Genomic DNA, 27,573 nt, shown 5'->3' with positions numbered 1-27,573 from the left:
TTTACTGCAGCAGCTCTTTGAGCAGGATAGCACACATGCGAGAGAAGAGGTCCTAGGTATGCGTGCTCACTCTCAAGATGGGTCACACCATGCTGCTGTACCACAGACCAAGCCAAATATCTTGCCTCCCCCTGAGTGTACAGGGACCCCCTTGCAAGCGAGAGGCTGCGTCTCAGAAAACTTCAAATAAATAAATACATAAATAAATAAAGAATGAAAAGAAAACACACGCAGTTAAATAACTAAAGAGGTTTCCCAGAGCCAGTGCTTGGTGATGACAGTCAGGGAGGTGATCAGCAGAACAGGCATCTTACTGCTGTCTGGAGAGTTGCTGGCAGGGGTGGGTTTTGCCTTTACCCCCGTGCTGACCCCTCTGTTGACCCCTGTTTTGACCACCACCCCGTCGTCAGCTGGCGAGCCCTCTTTCATCCCCTGGAACCACTGGCACTCGAATCTATCTCTCCAGTCCTCCAGGTCTCTGGGCTGTAGCTGGCCCTTGGCGGTCACCCCCCTCCTCCTCCACTCATGTTGGTGTCGGGCAGCAGCTGGTAGCTGGTGGGGGGCAGGTGCAGGTAGACAGGCTTTGCGGGGGTCTTTCCTCACACAGCGCCCCCTGCTGCCACACAGAGCCTCTCCACAGAGCCGCGCCGCCTTCGTCACATTTACCACGTACGGGCCCAGCGTTCACCTGACGAAGTCCGCCAGTTCCCAGCATCCTCTCTGCAATCAGAGACGGGGGCAAAGGTCAGCCTCCACACTTCCAAACACACTGTGTCAACCCTCTAGAACAGGGGTCTCCAACCCTGGTCCTGGACTGCTACTGTGGCTGCTGGTTTTCATTTCAGCCAATCTCTGTTACTTAATTGAACCAATTATTGGCTTAATTAGTCAAGTGTTCCAGATCTTGGGTTGGAGACCAGGGTTGGAGACCCCTGTGCTAGAACACGTCGTGGGTGTTGAATTTGGAAATAAATGGCAGTTTAATTGAATACAGACGTGTGCTGAGCCATTAGCCATTAGGAATGAAGGTTTACCAGAAGTTTAAGGGTACAGTACATTGTTAACAGTTCATATTTACTTATTGTTTATAACATCCTTTTTAACAGATGTGGTTCATTTATAGTTTATAACAGATTTTATAAACAATATAGGCTTTAGCATAACAGTGTTATACAATATTTAACTTAGACATTGTTTTAAAAACAATATGCACAATTACTTTATAACGTGGTGTGGCAGGCTGGTGAGTCTGGAGTTCAAAAAAATAACTATATTATAAACACAAAAATGAAAGGGCACAAGGGCCAAAACAAAGCAATTTAAACACAAATAAAGCAAAAATACTCTCACAAAAATAAAGGTTTCCAGGCTGGGCAATGCCTTTACTGGATTCAAAACATTCAAAAAAAAAATCACACACACCAAAACACCAACCTGCTTCCTCAGCTCCCTCCTCCTAAATGAGAAGCAGAGGCCTCCTTTTATGTCAGGTGGCTGGGCACTGATTGATCGTTAATTAAACTAATCATCTAATCAACCCCAGCCACCTGAACACAATGAACCCAGGCAGGTAGGGGAATTTAACCCCATCCCTGCCAATTTCTAAAGAGCAGAGCTGTGCTCTGCTACACGTGGCCTGAATTTGTCTCCCAGCAATGTATCTGCATTACAGTGACTGATCCATGCATTTTAATTCCACTCGCTGTTCCGTGCTGTTCCTTGCTGTTTCTTACTGTTTCTTGCTGTTGCATGCTGTTCCTTGCTGTTCCTTGTTGTTACATGCTGTTCCTTGCTGTTCCTTGATGTTCCTTGCTGCTGCATGCTGTTCCTTGCTGTTCCTTGTTGTTACATGCTGCTCCTTGCTGTTGCATGCTGTTCCTTGCTGTTGCATGCTGTTCCTTGCTGTTCCTTGTTGTTTACATGCTGTTCCTTGCTGTTCCTTGCTGTTGCATGCTGTTCCTTGCTGTTGCATGCTGTTCCTTGCTGTTCCTTGTTGTTTACATGCTGTTCCTTGCTGTTCCTTGCTGTTGCATGCTGTTCATTGCTGTTCCTTGTTGTTTACATGCTGTTCCTTGATGTTTCTTGCTGTTTCTTACTATTTCTTGCTGTTACATACTGTTCCTTGCTGTTCCTTGCTGTTCCTTGCTGCTGCGTGCTGTTCCTTGCTGTTCCTTGTTGTTACATGCTGTTCCTTGCTGTTCCTTGATGTTCCTTGCTGCTGCATGCTGTTCCTTGCTGTTCCTTGTTGTTACATGGTGCTCCTTGCTGTTGCATGCTGTTCCTTACTGTTCTTTGCTGTTACTTGCTGTTCCTTGCTGTTCCTTGATGTTCCTTGCTGCTGCATGCTGTTCTTTGCTGTTCCTTGTTGTTTACATGCTGTTCCTTGCTGTTCCTTGCTGTTGCATGCTGTTCCTTGCTGTTCCTTGTTGTTTACATGCTGTTCCTTGTTGTTTACATGCTGTTCCTTGCTGTTGCATGCTGTTCCTTACTGTTCCTTGTTGTTTACATGCTGTTCCTTGCTGTTCCTTGCTGTTGCATGCTGTTCCTTGCTGTTCCTTGTTGTTTACATGCTGTTCCTTGATGTTTCTTGCTGTTCCATGCTATTCCTTGTTGTTATATGCTGTTCCTTGCCCTCGTGTAAAGCTGCTCTCTACAGGATGTACTGTCTTTGTAGTTTTGGTTTTGTAATGGTGTCATGTTGGCTTAAGCCTAAGATTTACCCTGGTAACTGCTCTGATGGAAAGAATCAAATACCCATCATGACCCTGCCGCTGTACCTGCATCACGCGTCCACTAGATGGCGCTCTGGAGCCACAGTCCTCTCAGTACTGGCAGCTTGTGCATAATTGTGCTTTACCCAAACTGACCGGCCTAGTATTGCACATGAAAGCATGCATTAAACACCAGGCCCTTTATTGCATTTTTAATGGTTCGCTGACAAACAAATACTGATTTATGCCAAGAAAATGCATGACACCATCAGCTTATAATAGTTTTAGTTCATAACGGGTTGTCTATGGAATGATTTTTAAACACCAGTACATGTACAGGGAATTTTATATTAATACAAAATAAAATAAAACAACAGCATCAGTCTACCTACCTAGCAAAACGTTCTCTTCACTTCCTCCTAGTACGTGAGCAAGATCTCCGTTTGCCTTGAATCTCAAATCCCTGCACTGCGTTACTTGCAAACTCATTTTATATGAATTCATTAGTAAATCCCTTAGAATCATGTACCTGGTTTTTGGTCGGGAAGAACTTTTCCCAAATCACAATTCCGGCTGCTCCCATAGATTGGCGGTGTAGAGCCGTATCCTCTCCGTGCCGCTCAGTGCCTTGTCAAGCTGCAGGGAGGGGTAGAGCGCTGAACTCTTCTTCCAGAGCCACAGCAGCTCATCGTTCAGGGCCATCTCCGTGGCGGGGCAGCGGTCGGTGTGTCTGGGGGAGTTTTGACAGTCGGGGTATGGGTGGAACCCCCAGAGCCCAGCGGGTCTGAGCACACGGGCGTTCTGCAGGGTCTCAAACAGGACTGCCTGGGCGGCCGCCTTGAAATCCACCAGGGCCCACTGGTCCAGCTCGGCCTGGGACCAGTCCAGGAAGAACTGCTGCAGGAGGCCACGCGACTGCTCCTGGTAGATCTTCTTCTTGGTCCGGTTGCGGCTCCACTGGGGCCACCACTCCTCCCATCTGATGACCGCCAGCCCGCGGTACTCCAGCGCGGGGATGGCTGAAAGGATGTCTGCCTCCGACTTGAGGAGGTGCATCTCCAGGTTCGTCTGCTGGGGCAGCCCCCCGGCCACGGCCCCGTTCTGCGAGTCAAAGTATGAGTATAGCCCGAGGCTGTCCTCATAGAACATGGTGACCCCTCGTCCCTTCAGGGCCCCCTCTGCTTCAGTGACCATGCTGAAGGAGCTGGGGTCCGGCCGCTCTTGGCAAAGGGCGTTGGGGACACCCCACAGCACCAGGAAGGGCTGCCCGGGAAGTAGAGGGGCTTGGGCTGGCTGGAGAGCCTGTGACTCGGGTGATAGGAGTGTGAAGGAAAAGCAACACCACTCTGTGTAGCCCTGGCCTCTCGGAGACAACGATCGCCATGGAGACTGGGGGGGGGGGTGGGGGGGGCTTGTGTGTAATCTTTAAAGGAAGGTCAAAGGAGTTCTGACATTGCCATAGCCCTGTTGATAAAATAATTGGATTTTAACGTCATGGACCAAGGGCATAACCCACCAAATAATTATACCAAGTATTGTGCTATTACTGCAGTTTCAGTTCATTCTAATACAGGGAAAACCTTTTCAAGTAATGGCTGCAAATTCATATTGGATTCCGGCAGAATACCACAGAAATAACCCCTGGATATGTTATGCACTTCCTTAGAGTTCCTTAGAGTTCAGCCCTGTTAATTCATGTGGATTTAATTACCCATATTAGTTCTATGTTCCTTTGTAATAAATGGTATTGATCACATGTATAAAGCATGCATTCATGAATGAATGAACACTTCTCACAATCCCCAGGTGGGCGAGTAAGAGGGTATGAACAATTGAAGAATAAACAGTGAATTAAATAGGAAAGGATGGAGTGGAAAAGGGAACCTAAATGTTTTTAAAATCATGATGAATTAACAGGGCTAAATTCAAAATCAACGACTTCAGAACTCAGAGGATGTGCATGAGATAATCAGGGCTTATTCCTGTGGGATTTCATTATGAATTTGCAGCCATTATTTTGAAGTGTTACCCAATACAGTATTTCCTAACTGTGTGTTTGGTTTTAAATTCAGAACTGCCATTGCTGTTTCATCCTATTCAATGTTCTACAACACTGACATGATGCCAGCATTATAAAAAGGTGCCGGCACAGGCTGTTAGGCAGTCAGCTGAAGGAGTGGGGTTCGTTCTTTGCTGGCTGACAAAGAATGGTGCGCAGTGTATGCTGGTTCTACAGGAGATAGCAGCAGCTTTACAAAGGTAATTCATTGTTTGTTTAATTAGCTTATTGTTTTAACCGTCTCCACGCAGACTCTTGATCTCTTTTATTCGGTACCATATTCATCATTGTCTGTGCTCTTCAGGTCAAGAGACTCACCAACAGGAAGAGGAGAACAGACACACAGACACACAGACAGATAACTCACAGTGTCTCACTGCCTGCCATCAAAACACGTTCATTTTGTGATCTTCATCAAAGCTGTTCAGGAAGTGTGCATTATAGGAAGCACTGTCTTTCACCAATATAGAAAGCCTTGTCTTTCACCAGTATAGACATTGTCTTACACCAGTATAGACATTGTCTTTCACCAGTATAGGCTGAATCACACTGAGGTATCTCATTCTATTTTTATTGCTACTTTTTTATTCCAGTGATTACTGCAGTCGACCTGCATCCTTCCTCGTGAAGCTTTCTCAGGGGTTAATTACTGAATCACAAAACCAAATCTGGACTTGAATATAAACCCTCCCTGCATTCTCCTCCTGGGCACTTGTGCAAACTGGAAAGCAAGGATTTGAACGGAATCCTCGTCTAGTGATGACCAGTTTGTTCTTTATTGTCACAGCTTGGCTGCCTTTTTTTTTCAATGTAACTTTTAATCGGTTTTCATAAATACAAAATACAATCTCAAAGAATTCAATGAAAGAGCACCTGATAATATTAATTTTCTAGACAGCAGATGAATGTGCGTAGCATTGACGTTTTCGTGATGCCTATCGGCCTTTGTAATTAGGCCAGAGTTTGTAATAACCGCAGGTTAGTTATAACAAAATGTGGGCGTGCACCACAGCAAACTGCGACTGGGGTATTATGGTATGTCACATCATTTAAAAGTGAGTCTCTTTTTGCAAAGATAAGCAAATCATCTAAGACAGACAAACAGACAGATGGACAGACACACAGACACGCTGACAGACAGACAGACACACAGACATGCTGACAGAAGGACATGCCCAGCAGTCGTCGGGGTGCACTCGGCAGTTCTCACCTCTGATTTGGATGAATCAGAGCTTCCAGACCCTTTTTGTGCTTTCCAGGCCGCAGTCCATATACGTCAAGATCATACAGAACTGATGAGAACTTGGGAGAAGATGAGTGGGGTAAAGCTCCTACACCCTTGGGGCTGCAAAACTTAATCTGTAATCTGCCTCTGTAAGATGGGTCAGCAGGGACCAAGGCAATCATATGGCCGGCTGGGATTAAGATGGTTATCTTGTAATCCTCCCAGCGCCAGGTTTCCATGCGAGCACCTGGAGGTGTAGCAGAAATAAGCCTGTTCCCTGTACTGCTCATGATGAGCCACACCAGAAAAGAACCGACATTTTCAACTGAGATCTTCAAAACAGCTGGGGACCGCGGGGAGCTGTTCACAAAAACAAGCAGTTCAGATAAAACATTTTTTACTGTTAAATTTTTAATTAATGACATTCCCGATCAAGAAATAAAGACAAAGCAACCCTTCTGTCTTTAAAATGCACAATGTACATGTATATATGCATATATTGTAGGCTACTATAGATGCAATTTTGAAGTATAATGTACATATCTTTTTATATACTGGGTATATATATTTTTCAAATAGGTTTCATCAATTATTCAAGCAGTGTCTGAAATGCTTTCTTTCCTACATTTTCCTGTCCGCAGCTTAGCAGATGATAAGCTTTCCCGGGCTGACCTTTGACTGCTTGGCAGTTGGCGCATGCAAGGGGCGCTGGAGAAGGCCGTTGTGGTTAAGTACGTGTCTGTCCTTTAGCAGTACATTTGTTCTGTAAACAGTTTTGCCATGAATCTCTCATCGTTATAAAAGGTTTTCCATGCTTTTTTTCCATGCTTCACCATACCTCTGTGGGCTTTACCGTGTTTTCTCTGTGCTTTATTACACTTTCCTATGCTTGTACTGTGGGAGACTTGTAGAAGGGTGAGAGTGTGCTGGGGAGACAGGTAGGTGAGTATTGTATTGTATTGTATTGTATTGTATAATATGTCACAAACGACATTTTTACAATGTTAGACAGCTAACAAAGCTCATGTTGACCAAGGGGACCAGGGGGGAGGGGAGGAGGGGGAGGGGGAGGGGGAGGGGTGGGGGGGGGGGTGGGGTTGGGATGCTTTAATTGAAATAATAGTTTTTTGTTTGTTTTTTTGCTGTTGAAAAGCTGCTGAAATAAAATTTAAAATGGTGCTAATGCTATTTATCTAGGCCATCTCCCACAGAAGGAGAGAAAAATGAGGTCACAGGTAATCAAAAATATGCCTTGGTGTAAACCACAGAGAAGTTCTTGCCATGTGGGGCCCATTGATGAGAGGCATTTCACATGCTGCAGCAATGCAGCACATCATTCTTCATGAGGTTTTCTATCTAAAAACAACAACTAAAGGCACTCAGAACTCTCCTTGTTTTGGGTTGTGGGGTGTAATGTTTGCTCTGGACAGACAGCAGTGTTTTGGGTTGTGGGGTGTAATGTTTGCTCTGGACAGACAGCAGTGTTTTGGGTTGTGGGGTGTAATGTTTGCTCTGGACAGACAGCAGTGTTTTGGGTTGTGGGGTGTAATGTTTGCTCTGGACAGACAGCAGTGTTTTGGGTTGTGGGGTGTAATGTTTGGTCTGGACAGACAGCAGTGTCTTGGGTTGTGGGGTGCAATGTTAGTGTGATCAAGGCTTGAACATGCCCATGTTTATGTTTGTGCTGTGTATTACTGGAATGAATAGATTCCCTTTTCGAGCAGCAGACGATGCAAAGCGTTTTCACTGAAACACCATGATGCCTGTCAGTTAGGAGCTCAGTTGCAGTAGCTTTGCACTTAACGTGTGAACTGTTTCATGTTTTTTTTTGCAAGTTGTTATCCAGTGTGTCTCCCAGACTTCTTTCACTTATACATTCAGCCTGCCCTGAAATAGAAGGCTGCTGTCTTTGGTGTCTTATTCGTTTATGACAATGAGGCCCCTGAACCTCCCGTCCCGATGGAGTGACAGGATGGGAGCTGTCAGAACTCCACGCTCTTCAAATGCCAGGCGACTATGTCCCCCTGACAGCTCCCTAAGCAATGAGTTTCATGGCTGAGCGGAGTGACTGGCAGGGACCAGGCCGGCTTCCTCTCTGCTGTTGGATGAGCTACAAGTCGATGAGCTACAAGTCGACCCTTAGCTCAGGCTTCAGAGAACAAGCTCGAGTGAATTCCATTGGAATAAAGACACTGTTACTGCGATGCACGCACACACCAGTACCATTGCTCCATTCAGCCCTAGGTGCTCATATACGCGTAGTTATATATTCACTTCATTCAAACAAACCCTTGGAGTTGTCAGCCCCAGGCTGTCTCAAAAGCTGTTTTTTTAAAGTTTTAGTGGTTTCAGCTTCATACCAATTCCAATTGACTGGGTATTTTCTTTTCTAAAGTCTTCTTTCTCTTGAATTTTCTGAGAAAACTAGTAAATTTATCACAAAACAATTTAAAATACCATGAGTTATTCAAATGCTACTCCAATGAAACCCTTTTGAAATGTGTATGAATGTGCATTACCAATAATAGCTTTATTGAAGAGTCAAACTTAAAAACAAAAAAAACTAGCCTGCAAGGAACTAGAAAAACTTTCAACTCTGCTCAGTTACTGTCCATCAGAAAATTGTGTGAATGACATTTTTTATCAAGAGTCCCTGTGATGCTTGGCCTGGGTAATACGTCATCAATAACACAAGAGAAGGAGTGTGTGGTTATACAACGACAACTCATGCCTTGGGTGTGCTATGAGGAGCAAGGCACTGCTAAATATTTTTCATTTACTACCATTGTATATAGACTAGGAAGAACAAGTGTCTTTGATTTTACACCCAACAATGGGTTTCTGAAATTGAGATGTACCATCCTCTTTAGACTATAGTTAGAGACACTGTAGCCTCACCTAGACACCAGAGGAGACAAGGCAGGTACAGACAGGCAGTGTGCCTTGACAGATCTTAAAGAAAGCAATTGACATCCCAGCAGACGCCCCTCCCCCTTCTCCCCAGAGACTAACACATGACACCACTTTTAGCACTATTCAACAGTAATTAGCTCTGCCGAGATAAAATATTTATCCCGCTTAATTAGAATCCACTAATTACAGCTCACATTGCAGCGAGCAGTCATAATATTGAAGCAGCTACACAAAAGCTGTGCCTGGGTACGCACCATAGCAGTAACAGGGAAAGAGGTTTATTTTAAACAAATAGCTGACATTTAAAGGGCAACGTGTTAGTTCATTATCACAGGGCTGCGTTGAGGATGGAAATACCAACGCAATTAAACCAGAGGCAGGCTGGCTCCTTCAAGAAGGGGTCGCAACCTCTTTTAAACCCGTAGGGCTTGAGGACACAGGTCAGGCTAGCCTTCCAATCAGCTCCCTCGGCTCACTATTGATCACAAAATATTGAGCCCTTATCAATGTTTGCTGCTGGACACCCTGTTAAAAGAATAGGCAACAGTAGTGAAAGCATAGCAACACAGAGCCAGGCGTGGCACAGCTCACAAGAGTACTGGACTGGGTACACTTTGGGGAAAATGACCACATAAACTTTAAACAGTTAATAAGGTCTTTGGTGTGAAAGCTATTAGGGTCACAATTATATTCCGCTCAGGAATATGTCTTTGTTTTGAAGCCCCTTCTACCCCTAACCTGGCTTCTTCTAACACACAGTGCTCCTCTTCCAGGAGGTTGTTGTGTCGGCTCACCTCTCCATCCTCTCCAGGTGCTCTGAGGGTTTGGGGCATGGCAGGCTGTAAAATAAAAGAATAGACAAAGATAATGAAAGCATGGCAACACACAGGCAAGTGAGACAAACCACACAAGAGTACTGTACTGGATACAACCCTAACACTAACACTAACACTAACCCTAACCCTAACCTGAACACGAACCCCAGCCCTGACCCCAGCCCTAAACCTAACCCCAGCCATAACCCTAATACTGACCCTAATCCAAACCCTAACGCCAACCCCAATCTTGTTTTGCATGTTCTTCACAGAACTCGATTTATTTAGTCTAAATTCTGCTTTAAGCCTTCCTATTGGGAAAATATGTTACTAACTAGCTGACTAGGTTTTGTAAACTATCTTTTGTCTTGGTGCACTTTTTTAGTTTTACAAGTTGGAAACACAGAGGGAAATAATTTCAAAGTCAGTTATGACTTTCCTACAGTCTCGTTGACTCGTTGAAGACATGGAAGAAGCTACAATTCAATTGGGTTATGTCAAGATCCGGAGGTCGTTTATCTTGCTCTTGACATCACACATTTGCATTTCTTCTTTTCCACTGACTGAACCTCTCTACTTTCCTCATAAATTGATTATTTTTTGCCTTACCCTAGTTTTGTTTGTTTATCCTGCACCAAGATGTAAAACTTAAGACTTTTTTTCTGCTTACACTTTACACCTGAGATACAAGCTGACCTATATGTAATGCTGTCATTCAATTTAGATGTGAAGTAAAACAGGTTAGTAATGCAATCCTGTTCCCATTGATTTGCACGTACGTGAGGCCATTTGGAACACCATCTGCAAATTGCAGAAGAAAGGTGAACCTCTCCACAGCGAATACCCTCCCTGGTGAAAGCATTGCAATGGTGTGCTACCGCTCAGATATGTAATGCAAGGACTCTCTGTAAAGAAGTGAAAAGCCTGGTTTTGTAAAATGGTTTGTCTGCCATTGTGATGAGCCCTGCTCCCTGCTCCCTGCTCCTTGCAGTGCTGCTCATTACTTGCTCGGTGCCAAGGGCCTCCGAATTGAGCGTGACCCCATCTGTGGCAGACGCTGTTGTAAAGGGAGCGAGAAGGAGGGGAGGCGGCTGCGTTATTAATGTCTGCTCGGCTCGAGAACAGGTGCAGGGATTGTTAGCAGCAACAAAGAGAGAGGGAGGGGGTGAGAGAGTGCAAGGAATAAAGTGAGGAGGGAGTGGGAATGGGGGAGAAAAAACAAGGAAGAGGGGAACGAGAGAGGTGGAGGGGGCAAAAGTATGGAAAAACAAGTTAAATACAGCCCCCCCCTGCACACCTACAAACAGAGACACACAAAAACACAGCAGAGACGTACACAAAATGACAGAGACAGACGTGCAGTAGAAATAGAAACACAAGATTTTTTCAATTTGTGGCTATTATTTTAGTGTGACACAGTGTTTTTATTATGCCAGGATTGAAAAGCCCAGAGATAGCAACCTGGGGCGAACCCAAAGGTAAGTAGTAAATAACACTGTCTAAAGAGATCTCGACTCTCCATAAGTGGACTTTTAAGTCTTTTAACTTCTAGTCTGTTAACTTCTAAGTCTCTGCTCTGCTCAGCAGAATGTGATAAAGCACCACAAGACTGCTGCTGCCCACCTTTAAATTAAAAACTAGCAGGAGAGCAGACTCTGTGCTTGGCTGACTCACTCTCGGATTTACAGGGAGACTTTTTTTTTTTTAATGAAAGGAACGCTCTAACATTTCAACACGAATGCCCTGATAGGAGTTGTCAGGCTGAAGAGATTGGGGGGGGGGGGAGGCTTTAGTCAGGCTCATAACTACCAGGGAAACAAAGTAAAAAAAGAAAAGAAAATCCTTCCCCTATTAGTCACCCTCCCCTCCACCAGACAGGCAGCTGACAGACTTCTCTTTGAACTTGAACTTTTAATCCTCTGTCCCTTCAGGTGGTGTGGCTGTGGAGAATGCAGGGGAGCAGAGACAGGGGGGCGACGGGTGCAGGGCCGGACAATGGGAGCTGTCTGTCACGACACAAACCGGAAAAGAGAGACAATGTCTGTCCATCTTTCGAAAGTTCTAAATTTACAGGAAATAATGCGTTGGGATGTTAAAGCTGCAGAGAAACACAAGGCACACCTCCGCCACAGTTTTGATCTTTCCCTTTCAGAAATTGAATTAGGAAAGAGAGTGAGTGGGTGAGGAATAGAATGAGGGAGGAGGAGGAGGAGAAGGGAGAGAGAAGGGGTTAGGGGGAGAGAGAGGGAGGCATGAGAGCTAGGAATAGAGTGAGGGGGAGAGAGTGGTGGGGGAAAATAAGAGGGGGAAAGAAAGAGGGAGAGATGGACTAGGAGGGAGAAAAAGAGCAGGCTGGAGAGGGAGAGGGTACAATTATGGGAAAACAAGTTGAATGCAATCCTTCACGATATTTTTTCTACAATTAAAACATCCTCCTTTGTACGTCTCTGTAAGAACCGTTTTCTATACAGTTCAACACATACAAGAGATGCATGTGTTCATGCCAATGAATCCTTCGTGATCTGGATACCCCTGAACTGCTCTGTGATTGAACATGCTGTAGCGACAGACACAAGTTTTCCATCAGGAGATGGATTCTTTCTTTTCTTTCAGCTGTCCCCTTCAGGTCTGCTGGTCGTGACAATATCATCCCCACCAGTCGCAGTGCGGGTTGCTGTTAATTTGGTTTTCATGTGTAATACAAGAAAAAAAAAGATGAAAAAGAAAAGCAATAGATATTTCTAGAACTACCTGGAATCTCATGCTTCAGCTGCAGCGGCACCCTGACCTTGTTTCCATGGAAACAGTACCGTCCTGCAGAAGATGAAGGAGTGAAGGCAGACCTCGAAGGACAGGAATAATTGCCAGCGGGTTCTCAAGATAGAGCCTTTTTTGACGGGGGTGGAGTGGAGGGGAAATTTCAATTTTCTGCTAAGTTGCCATGTTTCATAGTTTCCCGTGGTTTGCCATGTTTTTTATATGCTTTACTATACCTCTCTGGGATTTACAGTGCTTACCTTTGCTTTACTATGCTTTAACTAAGCTTTATAACACTTTGCTATGCTTTTACTATGGTAGACTTTTACAAGGATAATTTGTTAACAAGATGTAAACTTTTTATCACAAGTAGAGACTGTAATTAGAGCTGCGTGGTAATCATTTTTCAACCCTCCTCAATTTGGCTAAAATTAGTAATTAATAACTATTTAAAGCAGAAACAACATTAGATAATGATAGAAAAACTCACAGAACAGGGCATTTAACAGGTAATTCAAAATCATGGAAAAGTACAGTCTCTGGTGTACAGGACCCCTTTAATTCCACATGCCAGCCCATTCCCTGTTTGGAGGAGTGATGAGGCACCCTAGGCTCAGTCCTGAGTTCACAGTGTCTGACAGAAGGAGCTGTGTCTCTGGGTGATAAATGTCTCTAATTGTTTCACTGGTCCTGCTCTCACTCTCAGCCCTGAAACAGACCTGGCCGGAGAGCCACACACTGCTGCACAGCTGTAAGAAAATCTGATTCATCTCATCCCATTGTGCCAGTATGGATTCTTTATGGAAATTAGAGTGCAGATACATTATGAAGCAGAAACTCTGCTGTGAGTTTAATGAAAGCCCCGACAACGTTTCTTTATTAATTCAGCAAAGGGGGGTCATTGCAAACAGAGTGACAGCAGTAAGAAGCCACTGGAAACTAAACTGCGTCACTACTGCAGCGAAAGGGCATTTCAACTGGGAGTGTTATTTGATGCCAGTTTAGGTGAGGTTGACTATGGTTGATTTGCACTGTGTTGTTGCTGTTCACTATGCTATAGACCGGTCCTCCTTTACCAGAGTTAACCTTGTTTTTACGATGTTAACAATCCTCCATGATGTGGCTTGCTTTGTATAATTTTTAATTGTATACTTTATGCTCAGTCGCGTAGACCAACTAATAGTTTCCCTTATTACCAGCATCTAACCCCTGCAGTATCTCTGATGGAGAAAAAGAAAAGAAAAATGGTTTTGAAGAAATAATCAGGGCAGAACGAAAACATCTCGCTTTATCCTGGCGCTCGCCAGCCTGCAGGGCAGATCAGCTTATGAGTTGGCCTACCTGGTAGGGAACCACAGGCAGGCCTATTTTCATGATCTAAACAGCAGTTGGTCTAAATACCGCTGCACCGTATTAATCCTGCTGGTATTTCTTTCCTCAGCCGTGAATTTGCCTGCTTGTTAACGTATAGCGGTCTATATATTGCATTGTGTTTTACTGTATCTTGTAAAGCGCTTTGTAATGGTGGTCCACTATGAAAGACGCTATATAAAATAAAGTTTAATTGATTGATTGATTGATCGATCTTTTTGATTGGTCTAATCAACAGCGATGGATCTATACAAATAAGTCATTTAAATCACTAATCTTAAAATCCAGAATTATGCTAAGTAACTTGCAAGAAACATAATGCATTTGCTTTGATTGTAAGTCTTTTTCAATGTCCCCAAACTGTTAGATGACTCAATCCATTTTTGGGTTCACCTTTTCAATGACTCGGCTCGTACATGTTTGGAGGAAAGTACTGCTCTGATAGTTTCTTTGACACATGTGTGTCTATATATATATATATATATATATATATATATATGATATATATATATATGCTATATATATATATATATAGTTATTTATTTGACAAGTTCCTTGAATGCCCATCATCAGAAGGGTAGGAATATCAGAAGAACAATGCTGCACGCAATTATACCAAAACAGAAATCAGTGAATAATCAGGGCAATTTGTTCTGCAGAACATAGTATAGATTTTCCTAGATTTTGCTATGACTGGAAAACATTTCTGTTTCCATGGGTGTCCTTTTTCAAAATGTTTGTATATTTTCTGGATACGTTGAGAAACACTTGAGGGATTAGTTGAAGACGGTGGTGTTTTTAGGAAAGACAGCTCACTGTACGTGTGTGAGAGTATTTGAGGACCTCAGCTGAGGAGATCAATCCATTCCCCAGTCTGTAGAAGCAGGTGTTGTGTTTTCAGGGAAGTCCGCCACTTACATGCATTAGAATGGGCTGCAGCAGCTGGCAGTGTAATTGCTGAACGGCCCGGCTGTCTCAGTTCAATCAGACAGCAGGCCCCCAGAAAAAAAATGATTACAAACCTTGGGCTCCATTTTAGTTTTTGATCTTTGTCCAAAAAATCCCCTGCCAAGTGTGAATGGTTGCAGGTTGTTATCTGGCTTGCTGTATATAATAGCCTTTAACAATCAAGAAGAATCAATAAAAGCAAATATATTACCGGTGGGGTGGGGGTAGTTGCTATGGAACAGTTTCAGTAAAGGAAGGGACATTGTGAGGGATAATTCGTTTTTCGTCATTTCAAACGGATGATGCCAGCATGGTAAGGTTATGTGCTGTATTCCCAAGGGCTTGTTTGAGGGCATGCAGACAGGCGCATTCAGCCTTGCAACGTTATTTCAGTGAACCAGCTGGGCAGTGAACGACATTGAAGCGGCATCGCTTAGTAAAAGCAGTGCTGTGGAAGTGAAGTGCAGGCAGAGTCGTGCAAGCGGAGTTCAAATCCTGGTGGTGCTGCTCATGCAGATTAGGATCAGCAAGGTCTAGTTCACCTCATCTTGCTTCAGACTCTGATTCCTGCAGGTCAGGTTGCTTATGAGGAGGGGTTGAGAGGAGCCAGCCTGGGATTCACCTCCGGGGCTCAGGAGAGAGGTATCATCCGTTACTTCAGCCTGGCAGGTGAAAGAAGTGGCTCGCTTGATAAAGGAAATGAGTGCTGCTTGAACTTTAGTCCTGGGTAGAATTATATAATTAGTTATATAACTTCAAAGATTTTAAAAGCACAGGGACAGAGCATGAGGTTGGGTCTGGGCAGATCAATGGCAGAGCAACAGAACTAAATTAGAGGCGAGGCTGCCTGCCTTCAAAACACATTTATTAGGCAAGCGGAGTGTTAAATGCTGCAGTGTTAAATGCACAGCGTTGAAGTGGACCCCCGTCACAATCCAGCAGTCTTGAATCCAATAAATAACTGGACCCAAAACTTCAGCCAATTTGTAATCTTTCTTCTGATCTTGGCGTATAGCTTCAGTTAATGGAATTCAATTTGGTGTTTCAGTTTTTTCTTCTTTGAATGAAATGAGTTCTAAATGGCTTTCTTCTCACACTGCCAGTTCTAATTACTGTTATTATGACTAAGAGCTGGAACATTCATTTTTAGTATTTTATTTATTGATGTATTATTTTCACGGGGTGGGGGAGGGGTTGCACTGCAGCTTAAGCTTAAGTTATACACTGTGTATAACACATCTGTGAATGAGTTCTAAAGGATGCTATAAACATTAAGTTAATAATGACACTAACAAGCTATGGTTTTACAGTTATTACAGATAGTACAATAAGTATCTGAAATTGATATGTATTTACACAGTAGTTGCTTAGTAATACATGTGTACTTACAGAATTACAGTGTTCTTATGCATATTTACAATGTACTTAATGTGTCAAGAAATGTGCATGATATAGCTCTAATCTTTTTCCTATAGTACTGTGTACTTGCATATGTCATACAAAAAGATGTACACGTCACATACATCGTAACTGTGGATAACAACACTGTAACATGTAACCACTATGTAAATAACAACACTGTAACAGAGGACTGATCTCCAGTTCTTAATCTATTTTATATATTTTTTTAAACAGGAGGAAGTAAAACAAATTAATAAACATCCCAAGAGAGCATCTTAACCACATACATTTCTGTCCAACATTAAACAAGATATTTGTATTATTAAAAATAAATAAACTACCCCCCAGAAGTTGTCTCTGGCATGTGTAGAAAAAAGAAACGGAAGTTTAATACATTTTTCATGTAAATAAATAATGTCGAAAAACCTGTGTTCAGTACAAAAGTATATCTAACGGGATCCATAAAACAGTAGAGTACTGGACAGTAATAAAATAGCTGCACCACGCTCCCAACCAAAAAAAAAAAAAGGTCTAAAAATGAGTGTGGGACATCTAAAAAAAAACAGCTCTAACCTAAGCAAGCCCCTTTCCATTGGAAGCCTATGGGAAGAGGTTCCGTTCTTTCTATGGCACGGTCATGACATAGTGTTTAAGGAAAAATGTGTCCCTGTTTTGGAAATAAGCCCCATTTTTGGAATAGATTGCCTTTTCTTTGGAAATCAGACCAGCTTTTCTGATGACTACTGCTTTGCTTGTTTTACTAATATACAAAAACAAACAGCTGGTGGTTTGGCAGCCAAAGACACCTTTCAGTGTGGAGTTGAATCCTGTGCTAGTGCTTTTGATGACCATGTGTCTGTGCCAGGTGCTCATTGCAGTTGTGTCGCTTTGTTTCATTCTTTTGACTGTCGGTTGCGCTGCGCTGTTTGTTTCCTGCTTCTCTGGGAGTGTCTGGTTCCTTGAAATTTGTACCTGTCACATTTCAATCAAGCGACCATCGCTGAGCTTGATTTTCTAGTCTCTCGTGTGACTGTCTGGTGATCCAAGGCTGAGCGGTCGCTGGAGTTTAACATTTCTCAATTGAATTTGACCATCTCTCGGTGATCACAAAATTGAAGAGCAGTATGAACCAGCCTGCGGGGTTCAACAGCATCACTAACCTTCATGCAGCCAACGGCACACTTTCATCAGTGATCATGAAGGTGTACTTCCTTGCAGCAGAGAAGGGTGACCTAGCTTATCTGTACAATGTTGGAAAAATATCTTTAAGGAGCATTAAATTGAATCACACCAAAATGCTAACTGCTACAGATAATGTCAAACCAAGTTACCAACTTCAGACTCGACACAAAAAACTAAATAAGAGCAGAGGTCATGGATGGAAGTCGGTGAAGAACAAACTACAAACAGAAGGAGAGAAGTTTTCCACCGAGGAGAATAACACAGTGCATGTATAAGTGGAAGGTTCTAGCGAGGTCACTGATGCTGAAGCACAGTGGCTGGCAAGGAAGCAATTAGATACCAGCCTGAAGCTAAACTAAAAAGTGAAGAGACTCAATGGGTTGAATGACCTTGTCCCGTTGCCAACATTTCTCAGGTTGTCAGAGTACAGAAGCAAAAGTTGCTTTACATTCAGGTCAGGCTCTCTCAAAAGAGATGCATGGAATACTGATTGTCTCAATACCTTTACCCCCCCCCCCCCCCCCCATTGCACAGCTGAACTGGTAGCATTGACCAGTTTGGTATTAGTCATGTGAGTGGGGTTCAAATCCTGGTTGTGCAGAGTTGCTTGTCATGGTGCTCACACGGGTTAGGGAGGAAAATCGACTATCTAGGCTGGACCTTGCCTTCTGAGCTCAATAGATTTGTATCAAGTGATTCCCTTGAGAATAAAGATTTATCTTTAATCTTGAAAGCTGGAACAGAGGTGGAACTACAGTCATAGGTAGAAAAAAAAAAAAGTTTAAACAGAACTTCAAAACGCCCACCAAGAGGTTATGGGCAGGATTTTCATTAACCAGTGTTACTGTATCAAACTTGTAATACAGTAACAGAAGCTTTAGCAGCAAGTGATTTTCAAACGAAATGTGTTAATTAAATCAAACTGTTAATGCTTTGAAATTGAGTCGATGAGGTTGTTAATGAACGCATTTCTCTTTAAAAAACTCAATTGTCACAGGTCACGTACATCACTTCCAGTAACAACGACAAAGTAATGGGAACTCGTTAATTAAAATGCATGTTAACGAGATCAAGAAAAATTAATAGAAGCATTATTTGCTGTTATGGAAACTAACGTACAGTCACACAGCTCCTACCAGCGAGCCATTTTGTTATGCAAACTGTATTATTTAGATGACGTCACATAAAATGTTGATTTACGATTATCTGCCGGGTGGATAAAAATTGGACGGCACAGATTTTAAAAATACCAAAAAATTAACTCCACTAGTCATTTACTCTAATTCGGGGGGATATTTTGCCACAGCTAACTATATACAAAATGTGCATTTTGCAATCTTTTTTTGGTTAAAAAGGAAAAAAAATACAGTAATCCATCTATGATTTTTGGTTGAAATTTATTTGACTACTTTTATATGTATTTTTGTTAGTATGTATGATTGTAGGCTATAAATAAATACGTTTGAAGAGCCATTTGTCGTTGTTATTTATTATACATGTATACCATGTATGTAACACTTCAATATATATTTATTAAGCTTTTAGAATTACAATAGAACTCCCTAAACCTAATACACAATTTGGTCATAATTAATTGTTTGGTGAATTCCACTAGTCATGCATTTTCTCTGGTACTCTTTGCTCGCCTCCCCGATAAATAAACTCAACATGATTAAAAGTAGCCACCGAACACTTACAGTATTATAAGAGCATTTCAAATGCATGCAAACGTGTGAAGGTGAAAGTGTACATTGTATACAAAGTGTGGGGGGAGTCTGACAACATTACAAAATAAATTTAGACAAAATCCATGTCAATGATCTCGATCACATTGCTAGTGGATCTATGTGTCCTTGTACCCCTGATCTTGGTTCTTGTGTGGATTAGACACAGGTGTTAAAAGCCAAGGACGCATTGCAAATCCGCAAACACCTAAGGAAACTGTATTGTAATATCTAATATGCCGTTTTCTATACTAAGACTTGAGTTGTATAGTTAAAATAAAATCTACAGTAGAGGTCAGTTGTGATCTAATGTACACATGCAGAATTCAAATAGGCTGCATTGACAGTAACACTAGACAAAAATAACGGTATATCATGTTAGCAATACAACAAAGGTTACAAATGGTTAAAATAAGTGAATAAATCTCCTTCATAATCTCAAGTATAAAAAAAAGGTTAAAATATTTTCATAACTACAAATATTGAATTATCGAGGTAGAAATTAACCTGGTCCTGTACGCCCTCTCTCTGTATCGTCAACGGCACAGTTATATACTCTCTCAATAATTAAAATCCTCTTTTTCCAAGTGCAAATTAACTCCTGATAAATGATGACAATTAACCTTCCCTTTGAAATCCCCACGCGAACAAAAGAAATAGTCGCAAGAAGCATTGCTCGTTAACATATTAACATAATTTTGTAAATCAACATAATTTCATACATCACATTAGGACGATGATTTAATAACGAAATAGGCACTGCTACAGACCGATTTCTTGATGAACACTGGAGTTATCATTTACGAACTTTTGAAAATCCTGCCCTATATGACTTCAAAGGATTTTAAAAGCACAGGGATGGAGTATGAAGCAGAGATATCAATGACAGGTGAAGAGAACAAACACAGAGCTGCTGTGCCCATGAGAGAGAACAACACCCCTCTTTGACATGCTTACAGCAATTACTTTCCTATGGTTTTACCATAGCACTGTACAGCGCAATGAACAAGTATAGTCCATTTTAATGCTTGTATACCGGTACATGTTAACAAGGCAACACACTTCACCGGCTGCAGATGGGTTTTTTGTGATCTTTTCTGCTGGTGTGACTCTTGATAAGATATAAAATGCACAATAGCCTACAGTTATCACAGCGGGTGCACTCAGCAAATACTTATTTAATGGAGGCGTGCCATTGTGTTAATAGCAGTAGCGCTTGAATGATAATTTTAAACGCATGTATTCATAATGCTGCATGGCAGTCTGTGAGAGCTGTATCGGAAAGATAAAATAAGCAAGCAAATAAATAAATGCATGAAGATGCATGTCCTATTGAATATAAAACCACATCTGATCAGTGTTCAGTCTTCTCCATTGCTGTTATTCTGGGTTTGATTCATAAGCAAGGTAACCATCCGAATCTAATGTAGTGGAATACAATAAGACCCAACTGTGCAGCACTAGAATGCTACTAGAATGCCTCTAGTATGGTCTATGGTTCATTATATATTTCATCAATTCCTGGCAGCACCAAATCCTCTATTCTGAATCCCCTGACTGATGGATGGATGCTGATAATAAATCCCCAATAAGCACTGGATGCACATAATTGTATCTAGTGCAGATCTTCTGAGATAATGCTTCGCTGGCCTCTATTATCAAGAGTCTTAACTCACCCCAAGGATCTTTAGTAATAAGCACTGTGACGTCACAGAAATGCTGCAGAGAGGACAGTGTGGTGTGTTACAATGTGCAGGTGTTTTAATGTGGTCCGTTGCTGCATGATGTAGTTATCTGTGGGAGATTTGTTTATCAAACACATGGGTTTCACTCCTGGGTCAAAAGACCGCTGTGCAACGTTGGTTTAGAATCGATTGTGTCGCCATTGACAACAGTTCTGCTGGGCTATCACCAGAGCAATTCAGTGGCATATATCGGAATCCCCTTGCTGTAATACTGCACAGTAAAAGCTTGCTCTGCTCATGGATAAAGAGAGCTATGACAAAGGTACTAAAGCCAAACGCTAAGAGTAGGAACATGGATTTTAAAACTTTACTGAGGCCTATTTTAATGCAAGGGCTTCATTGTTATGTGACATCTCGGTCAAGTAGATATTTATTTCTGCTCATGCGATTATTATATAGGTCACAGGATCACCACCGTTTGCTCCTGACGCAGTGTAATTAGTTTTGCCTCAGATAAGGGAATGGGGGTCTTCATCATTATTAGTTTGCTTCTGTGAGACATTCATGAGACTTGCAAGTGAATGGAAGAAAGAACTGTGTTTCTCTGCCTCTTGTACCATTATAACTCTGACTAGAAACACAACCACAGGGCACTCAGGCCTTTGTGGTCCAGCAGTAGGTCTTCAAGTGTAAATAATTGCCTTGAATTCCTGTAACTGCGACTGACCCCACAGCTGGAACAGGCACACTGCCCCCGCTGCCATGGCAACCAGCACTTTCATTTATCTCCTTTGTGCTGCCGCTATTTGTCAACGGACCGCACTTTTGTTTGTCCAGATAATGGGGAAAAAAAAGCCTCTTCAGGCATTTTTTCTTATTTTATTTTGGAGAGGACACAGCCCGGGTTCTATTCAGGTGGGCTCAAACACCACCCCCCCTCCTCTGTTGGCGCTCGGAGATAGGAATGTGATTAAATGAGAGGCCCTGAGGGAGAGGACCTGGAGGGAGGCTTATAGCTGAAGAGAAGCTTACAGACCTGGCCCTGCTTAACTCTCCCTGCGCTGGAGAAAAAGCCTCTGCTGAAAGCAAGCAAGGGGGGTATCTATATGTATTGGACTTGCAGTGTATGGGATCTATATTGCACCTGCTATAAGTTACATAAAATAGAGGTTTGGGTTGATTAAGGGCAGTTTGCATGCACATGCACGTTTCTAGGATCGTTGTTGTAGAAACTACAGTTTTGTGGCTATGAAACTTTATATATTTAATCACTCAGATCTGAGACAGATACACTGCTTGTGGGTGTAGTTTCATGCTCTGTTATTTTTTTTTTAAAGTGCCCCGTAGTTATAACAGGGTCTATTTTAATTATCTAAACCATGGAGGATCTAAATACTGCCACCCTGAGATTTCTAAACCTTGTTTTTCATGGATCTCATTTCACTGTATTTTTACTGTCATGGTAATAAATCACCCTTGGGTAGGAAACATCAGAAGGATTAACGCAGAATTAAGAAGGGACAGTATTCAGATCTGCTGCGGCTTAGATTGTTAAAATAGACCCTTGTATATGGGAATCTAGACCTGAGAAAATAGTTTATCATTTAACCATCCACCTGTGCAGCTTTCTAGAAGAATAACCGAGATGGAGAAGTGAGTATGGTTATGTGATCTAGAGCCAAGCATGTCCACTCTTCTATGTTCTTTTTAATGCGCTTGAGAGCCCGGATTTTCACTTCTCAATTGCACAGATTGGAATGTGCAATAGGGCAGTGTTGAGAGGTGCACTGCTGTTAAGGATTCTGAGAAGAGGTTAAAAGCTCTATAACTGCTCTGTGGACCCCAGCCTGGCTGTTTTGCACAGTGGTTAAGGCGCTTGTTTGTAGCGTGCGTGGTTGCTAGTTACTCTACCAATATTTCAAGAGTGATTGTGTAGAGATTTGGGGCTCTCCTGCCAGTTTCTGAAATGAAATTCTTCTGCGACAATTGTGTTGAATTGGTGAGCATGGATTTTATTTATTTTTCTTCACAAGGCCGCTCAAAGATGCAAAATGATACAAAAACTCCCTGTCCACCCGAACTGCTCGAGGAGTGTTAGTACTTGTGGCTTTAATAGTTGAATCGGCAGCTCAAATTCAAGTTGTTGTTTGAGCAGGATGTCTGTGTTTACAGGTATGTGTATCAGTAAAGTGTCTCATCAGTGGGCGATGAAGTAAAAATGTCAGCTCCCTGGATGACAGGCAGATTCACTTCCAATCAGCTTTTAAAACACTCTGTGAGGAAATTAATTGCCATTGGTTGGTACTCCATTGTAAAGGTGAGAGAAGGACAGCTTTTTTTGTTTTGAAATCAACATGCTAATGAATGGATTTATTTATTGCCTGTCAATTCTGAGTAACACGTTTCTGCACACCCCTAGTGGAGACTCCCTGAGTTGTAATAATAACGCACCTGTTTATCACCTGCATTCCTTCCCTGTTTAAAGGTGGTTTTCAATTCCACTTCCAGACATAGAGCCAGTGAATGTATTGCATGAAAAACGAGATGGTTAGGATAAACAGGGTGAACTCAATAGAGCTTACAGAAAAATAATAAAATACAGAGAATACAAATCACAACATTAACATGTAGAAACATTATCATGTGAACACAATTACTGGAGAGATGGGGAGGAACAGTGGTGAAAACCCTTAAAAAAAACAACATCCAACTGGCCTGTTTAAAGGGCAGCGCAGTCATGCATGGAGCTGTCTATCCGTGTCCAAATCTGTACTTGCATAGTAATCGACTGCTATCTAATGGCATGGTTTGTAAGCTGAAAAGCAGGACAGAAATCACATAATATGTTTCAGAACCGGTGTTCCCTGCAGTCTGCATTGTTTATGGAGAAATTTTTTTTCAGTCCACAGTCTCAATCCAGCTGTAACTGGATTTGAATTTGAATGCTGTGAGGTTGTTATGCATTTTAGTTTCTTGAGAATATGAGAACCTTTATGGAACATAACCATGTTTATTTTTAAAGAAATTTTTTTACCATACTTTGCAATTTCCATGGTCATTAAAAAATGTTGTTATTATTTTTTACAAAATGGAACAATAGAAATATAAGAATGTGGAGGTGTGACATTGTGCTGACAAACAGAATGAGTGACATTCAACACTAATGCACTGGCAGTCAGGATGCCTTTCGGACATTTACTTCAGCACCCTGAGACAGGGAGAGAGCACTGAGCCGAACTGAGCTGGATGAGCAAAGAAAAGCCCATACAGGGCATGAGCAAATTCGAAAAACAACCTCTGTGAGTATTCAAGATCCAATTTCCATCTTTCCAGACGTGATCCAGCATGTTTAAAAACTATACACGCGTAAGGTATATGGGTAACACTTTAGATTGGAGATCCGTTATAAGTGATTATAAACAAGCTGTAAACATGCTGTAATTATGCTATTGACAATTATATAATATGTTCATAAGACTATTATACACTTTGCCATTTTTTTTTTTTGCGATCGTTTGTAATCTCTTATAATGGATATAGTCTGTCTCCCTGTCTTTTCAGGTCTATTTGTCTTTCTAGGCCTGTCTGTCTCATTCCTTTTGCAATACCTCATACCTTTTTAAATAATGCATTCCTTTTGCAATACAGTCATTATACATTTTGCCGTCGTTGTTGCTATTGTTTCTAACCACTTATAGATCCCTAAACTACAGTGATCCTGGGATATGCATGTAATGAAGCGTCTACTTGATGTAACACAGTTGCAAATACAGAGGACTGTAACAGCTAGCATGTTCCTCTGCAATGGTGGCAGGTTGTGGTTGCAGCTACAGTACTGAGAGCTGTCAGCAGTCCCTTATCTGCAAGTCATAATGCAACATGACAATCCACCAAAAGATCATACTCTCTGCCCCTCAATAGAAAGGTCAATAAAATATAATTCACTCGCTTGCCCTGAAGACGTGAGGAGTGAATTGGAGCCCCTTCCTGAATGAAGAGCGTTTTCCTTTGGGAGTTGTACTGTTTCTGGGACTGAACTACCTTTCCAACCCATAATATAGAGTGACAACCAAGGCATAACAATCTTTGATGCTACGGGTTTAACTTCGGCAGGCTGGTTTTATTGAAACCATGGAGTAAATTGGAAAACGTATTATTTAATTTTATTTTTTGCTGTTTCAATTTAAATTGTACTGCTTTTCTACTGTATTGTGGCATTTTGCCTGTTGGCTGGTTACCTGTTTAAAAAAACATATATATATATATATATATATATATATATATATATGTCTTACTTGGAAAACGTGGATGAAAACAGCAAAGCAATAATAACATTTTTGTAAATAAAAACCATGATTTAAAAATATGAACCTCTGTATAGAATGGTGGCATCATACCTGTCTTTTCTATTAGATATTCAATGAGGTCTATGGATTGACCAAATCAAAGGCCAGTGCCGTTCTCATATAATTATATAATATAATTTACCATTTCTCAGTTAGTAGTAAATAGTAGTCGGACAATTATTTGACACTGAAGTGTCAGAATACAATGAGTGCTTCACTGAAACTTCAATGGCAATGCAATGATTCTGCACTGCTGACAACAGTAGCATTAGGGGGTCTGCAACAGGATGAGTCAGAAGTTGAATAGCATCACTGTGGTATCACAATGATATGAGCCAACACGCTCCATTGCATGCTAGCGCGCTACACTGTCAGGACCATTGCACAATATCCTCTAACAAATCCACTGGGTTGCCATTGTTGACAGTGACAAGGTCTCAGGCATGCGCTGCGATGGAAACTCTCCCGCGGACTCTGACTAGTTTCCAGATCACTGTCGTCTGGGAGACCCCGAGCCAGCTGGATCTGTCACTGACTTACAGAATAGCAGTGCATAAGGGCTGGCAGCTCACCCAGCCCTCCTGCGCCTCCACTGTTAGCAGCCAGCAGCTTCTTCATCAAGAGGATAGGAAACTGCAAGAACCGGGAACAGTGCCCGCCACCGAAGCCTGGTGTGACAGAGACACAGAGATAGAGGGGGTCACAGCTGCTTGTGTGCCTCTCCAGTCCCCTACTCTGACAAGGGGCCACGGTCAGCATTGACCCCAAACACCAGCGGAATCCGAATCAGGAAGCAGAGGCTCAAAACAGCCCCAGAGGCTCATTAGCAGAACTGCACTCACTCCCTCAAGCAGTAACAATTAGGAGCCACATTACTAAAATAAAGCAACAAGGCTGCTTCGAAAGATTGCCGTCTAGCTTTCGGTTTTTAAACCGATCCGCTGTTGTCCTTGTCCCAGCTCCCTACCCAAAAATCCCACTTCAAACACATTCATCACAGTAGTTTACTGTATAACCCAGCCCTTGACCAAGGGAGTCTCATGTAGTGAAATATCTTATTTTTATCACGAGTTTCCTAGTGGAAACTAAACTCGCGTTTAATGGTCATTTTCTTCAGTTCAGCAGTGGACAGTTATCATCTCATTGGTTTTGTACAGCACATTGCAGCTTTAAGAGTGAAATGTAACCTTTTCTGCTCAGGAAAACAAAGGTCAGAAAGATTGGCGACTATTTGAGCGTTGTTGTGAAGATTGTTTGAAGTTGCAGGGCGTGCATCGACTGCCAAAGAAACAAAGCTTAGAGCAGAGCGGCTGGGGAGCGCTGCCTGGGGGTTTACACAGTCTTTTGAGCTGCCTCTTAAGTTTGAATGTATTTAGTTAGCAGGTATGCAGTAACAATGTATAACACATCTAAGACTGAAGTCATAGCTTGTGTAAGGTTCCAAAATGCCTTGAAGCTCAAATTGTGTTGTTTGTAATCCAGTCCTGATTCCCACCATGTCATCACCACTGAATTTTTCACAAACCTCACGATCCTTTTGTCACAGAGCCTCTTCTTATCTCTTTCCAGCTCTTCTGTATGAGTGCAGAGCCCAACTCCAGCATGCTGGCTCTCTCCCACAGTAGATTTTTTTCCCCCTAATCTTTATGTACGTTTGGCAATGTAACATCACATTGCTGTGATACTGATCTAGTCTGGATTCCCTGGCCATGATTCAGAAGATCAGCAGAATGGTTCAGCTAGCTGTAGGACATTTTTAATGGAACTTTTGACATGACTGAGTCAGAAATGTGTTTTGGAGCAGATTGAAGCAATCAGGGTTCCATAACCTAAAGAAGTAGGGTTCAGAACACATGAATCTATAGTCTCACTTACATAGAACAAACATGTGTTATACATGTGTAATATAAACTCACTGAGTAACAGCATGGAGACTATACCAGTGCATGAAAACATAAATTACCAATATCCCCGCTAAAGGTTGACTACAATGTATTTGCACAGTAGCTTAGCAGTTTACCAATGCTTTTCCCATGCTAATACTGTGCATGGATGGTTTATTGATGCTACTAAATTGAATAATCTGTGTGTATTGTATTTAATACTATAGGTGTAGTTTGTCTCACAAATATACTGATGAAGGCTTGTGGCCACAACGCATTTACTTTGAGCTGGAATTCTTTGGGTTTTTTTTGCATTTAGCTTGTTTTGAATTTTCTTCCAAAATGCATTTTCTGTAAATAAAACATGAAAGCATGAATGCTAGTGTTTGATGAGTGCTTGGCAGTGCAAGCATGATTGCTAGTGTTTGGTGAGTGCTTGGCAGTGCAAGCATGATTGCTAGTGTTTGGTGAGTGCTTGGCAGTGCAAGCATGATTGCTAGTGTTTGATGAGTGCTTGGCAGTGCAAGCATGATTGCTAGTGTTTGATGAGTGC

At 42.1% G+C, this 27,573-nt stretch overlaps 1 pseudogene; it reads right to left on the bottom strand.

Moving 5' to 3' along the window:
* Positions 1-234: 234 nt before the first annotated feature.
* Positions 235-21,555, bottom strand: LOC121328333 (annotated as a pseudogene).
* Between the last annotated feature and the right edge of the window lie 6,018 nt (positions 21,556-27,573).

This window comes from Polyodon spathula, chromosome 16 (genome assembly GCF_017654505.1).
Source record: "Polyodon spathula isolate WHYD16114869_AA chromosome 16, ASM1765450v1, whole genome shotgun sequence".
Taxonomy (NCBI): Eukaryota; Metazoa; Chordata; class Actinopteri; order Acipenseriformes; family Polyodontidae; genus Polyodon; species Polyodon spathula.
The sequence above is the reverse complement of the archived record's forward strand: the minus strand, read 5'-3'. Positions and strand labels throughout refer to the sequence as shown.